This window comes from Cryptomeria japonica, chromosome 3, assembly GCF_030272615.1.
Source record: "Cryptomeria japonica chromosome 3, Sugi_1.0, whole genome shotgun sequence".
In the NCBI taxonomy this organism is placed as follows: domain Eukaryota; kingdom Viridiplantae; phylum Streptophyta; class Pinopsida; order Cupressales; family Cupressaceae; genus Cryptomeria; species Cryptomeria japonica.
In genome coordinates this window covers 847979821-847984052 of record NC_081407.1, presented here as the reverse complement: position 1 = coordinate 847984052, position 4232 = coordinate 847979821, and the positions used below count along the sequence as shown (strand labels likewise).

The 4232-nt window shown below is 30.8% G+C and overlaps 2 non-coding genes across 2 annotated transcripts; both read right to left on the bottom strand.

The window, feature by feature from the left end:
* Positions 1-261: 261 nt before the first annotated feature.
* On the bottom strand, positions 262-334 carry TRNAR-CCG (transfer RNA arginine (anticodon CCG)). The gene has a single exon. It is a non-coding gene; the product is annotated as a tRNA-Arg (tRNA).
* Positions 335-3578: 3244 nt separating this feature from the next.
* On the bottom strand, positions 3579-3651 carry TRNAR-CCG (transfer RNA arginine (anticodon CCG)). The gene has a single exon. It is a non-coding gene; the product is annotated as a tRNA-Arg (tRNA).
* Positions 3652-4232: the final 581 nt, after the last annotated feature.

Below are 4232 nucleotides of genomic sequence, written 5' to 3'. Positions count from 1 at the left end.
ATGATAGGATGGTGAATTCACACACAAATTTGTTCTTTGGTATGGTAATTCCCTTATAACCATAATAGCCACCAAACCAATTTTTCGAAAAAATGGTTAAGATGATACTCTCACCAAATAAATTTTGCAGAAAAATGGTTTTGTGTAATAGATACTGAGTTTTAAAAAACAATGCTTGTGTTTAATAGATGCTGATGTAACCAAACAAAAGGAAAGGTTTATTGGCAAAATATAACACACACAGCACAATTTTTTTCATCCCGACCACGGTGGGACTCGAACCCACAATCTCCCGCTCCGGAGGCGAGCGCCTTATCCATTAGGCCACGCGGTCAACTCGTTCCATTAGTTGTGTTGTTTACATAAACAATACTATTTGGGAATCACTGACTCGATGTGGTTAAAATGCATGAAATTTTCCGATATAAATAGCAGTCAATCATTATCAAGGGGAGCTTGCCGATAAGTTTGCTTCATCGTCATATAGTGGAATAAACTTTTTAACTATTATAATATGTTTATTATTATTTATTATTATAAGAAAGGTTAAGATTTTTAAATATATGGGTTGAATGCATTTCATCAAATGTAATTTTTTTAAAGATTGGGAATGGTTTTTTCACCCACTTCATCGAAATATCATTCTTCGTTTCAATCATAAATGAAAATGTTGGTCTAGAAGTTTTACATCATAACATTATGGTTCAACTTTTTTGCTTATTTTTTGGGATGTTATTTTTCTATTTTTTTGACATCAATGACATAATGATGTGATTGTTGATTCTATCAGACAAGTTATTTTGTTTACTAAGAAATTGGTATTCTAGTGCTTTATTCTGACATAATTCTTTCTTTCATCCTTTCTCTTAAATGAAAATTGCAAAAAAGGAAAATATAGTCTAAAACTGTAAGAGAAAATATCATTTGAATAATTAAATTAATAACAGAATAATCCAAAAAAAATTGGTAACATAAAATCTATTTCTAGGATTTATAAAATACTTAGTAATGAATTTTTCGAACTTAGAGAATGTGGAAGGAGTAGTTTATATTTTCAGCTGATATAAATGTTGAAAGCTAGGGCAAGGGATATTGACAAATCTTCGTAATATTGATGGAATCTTGCTTCAAGGGTGACATGCATGGAGATTCTCAGATTGTTCATGGGAACATTAAGGTCGATGCTTACTTTCTTAAGAATAACACAACACATCTAATCAATTGGAGATTCTTGTGTCACTTTCAAAGATTGAAGGAATAGGATAAATGTGGAATCTCAACTTGACATTACTAGATTCTTTAAAGTGATGTGGCGAATTGGTGAGTATATCTAAATTTGTAATTTTTGTTTTGATGGAAGATTATACAAAAGTGATAAAGGATGATGTAGAAGCCATTCTAAAGAGGTAGGATCCACAAACATGCAAGATAATATAGTTTGTTGAGAGCATTGTAAGAAGTCACTTTATATAAAGAATGTAAATTTACTGCATTTTTGGAGTTTTATCTTTTGATTTATAAAAGGTATTTTGAACAATCTTTGATGATAAATGGATATTGCACATTACCAAAGAAATAGTTGGCTTTAGCGACATATCTTTCTTTATAGTGAAAAACTAGTGTACATGTTGGAGTGGAGCTTTTAGAAACTTTTAACTATAGATTCTTAAAGGAATATTATATGTTAAAGTAGAGTTGTGTTTTGATAAATATCTCCTACTTGTCATGGTTTTTTTAGTTGTGAGTGTTGTTTATAATACAAAAACCACTCATTTTGCATCTTGTAGAAGAGAAGAGTGCATACTTCGTATTTTTTATACAATTAGGTACAAAAAACTAACACAATTTGGAAACCAACCTTTTATCTAACGATTGTAGTATTCATTGAATTGTATACCACCCATTTTATTTAGTCCTACATCCTAGATGCGATAATTGGTGCAATCTTATCCCATTCCTCCAAAATTCAAATTTATTTCCTACTAATTTTGAGTCAAGCTAAGTAAAAAAGATGACCATTCTCTATTTGATTGCACACCAAATTTTGCAAATTGGGGTCTAAGATGTCATATATAAAGAAATTCCCTATGGCAAGTTTCATAACTCACATTCATTGAAATCATATTTGATAAAAGAGAAAGAGATCACAACATTGTATCTCCAAGATTTGCATTTGCTTTCAAGAGCCTCTATCCCATTAGTCTTCATTATAGGCATCTTACATCAACGATGTTTATATTATGATCAATAATAGGGGCCTAATCAAGGTACAAGGAAGTCTAAAACTCCAACTCACACACAAGAAAATCCTATTAGTGTTCATCAAAATTATATTTCATCATTGAGATATAGCACATGCAAATTAGAATTTGTAGTTTGTAAGTACACATGACATGATTGTAGAAGAGAGAGGATTAGGTTGTGAGAAAATTTTAGGACCCTAACAATGATTTCATTTGGAAACACAAAGCACCAAAATTGTTCATTCATATCCATCTACACATCCTTACAGTATCTAATTTAATACAAAAGTATTAACATTAGATAAATAATTGTTATAAAGGAAACACCTATTAAGGTTCTTTTATTTTGTTATAAATTGGTGACCCATTCATTCCTACATCCCCTTAGATTTTGTCTCAGGGTTTATCCTTTTACCTTTGTTTCTTAATGATTTTATTTTCAAATTAAATTCATCTTTCATTTTAGATCTAAATATATTATGTGGTTTCATTTCTTTGAATATCATTTCACCTAGGATTTGATCCTAGTCTGTTCTTTCCTTTATCCATGATTTATTGAATGTTATATCCTTCATCATAGATCCTTATAATAATTTTCCTTTGTATTATACATTCGTTCTTATATTAAGAATCATAATTCATTTTCATACTTCAGTTTATCCATCCTTTTCTGATGTTTGACAAGTAAGTTAATTACATTCTTAATTAATTTATCTCCATCGATGAAAATTTGTACTTCTTTCTCTTACATTTTAGAAAATTTCGCTTCATTTATCTACATGATTCCTAATATGATCATACAAATGATGAGGATGTATCCCAACCTCCTACTAATGCATATCTATCTCTTAAAGAATGTTTGATTGCTAATAGCAAAGATCGACTACAATTCTTATGTGATCATATCCCCAAAGCTCATTTGATTAATTTCTTAGCTTGAACTGGTATCCTTTCACAAAACCTTCCAAATTCAAGTGACTTAAAAATGCCACCTTGTACAAATGGTTGATGCATGTGCAAACTTCACTAGTTAAAAATTGTTGATTTTAGTTTCACGACCTTAAAATTTAGGTAAAAAAATACGTCGAAGTAGGAAAATGCTTTTGTTTGTGCATCTGAACACAGTATTGCTCTCTGTGCTAAGTAGATCTTACCAAAGCTTGCGATGGCAATGAAGCCTCAAAAACTATGTTGAGAAATTTTATTGTTTTTCATTACCTTATATTGGTCTCGTGTAACAAAATTTAAACTTCTATTTGCCAAAATTCTATGTTTCGTTGTTCAGAGGAGGCATGTACCTCGCTCTGGTTAACTTACTGGATTAAAGTTCATCAACGACCACGGTGGGACTCGAACCCACAATCTCCCGCTCCGGAGGCGAGCGCCTTATCCATTAGGCCACGCGGTCATCTGCTGATGTGAAATCCTATTACAAAATTCCTGACTAAATATGACAAGAAACTCTCAAGGGAAATTGACTCTGACGTTGGTTATATGCATATTTTTTGAGGGAAGTAGTTACTCTACACGTCATATAGTTTTTAAAAATTGCAAAATATAACAAATTTTTGTAAAATTTTCAAAAGCTAAATCTTCGTATTTCATTTTTATTATGTTAAACTACAAAGAATCTAATGAAAGAATGCTGTGTTTTACATATCGGGGAGGTTTTTTGGAGTGCCATTTTGTGTGGAGATTCGCCTGTACTTTTTTAGAGATGGTTTTTTGGAGTGCCATTTTGTGTGGAGATTAACTTTTTTCAAATAGTTTCTTGGTTTGAAAGTTGTTTTAACAACTAATGTAATTATAGTAGAGTTTAAGGTGGAAGGATAGAAATTATATTTTATTTGTGAGTTATATGTTGACTTAATAGTTTATGTAAAATAATAAGTTCCAATTTTGGGACATAGAAAGTTACACTAATTCTATTGTAGATGACATTTTCAATAATTATGTGTGGTCAATGTGAATTTTTTTTCCTTGTCACGT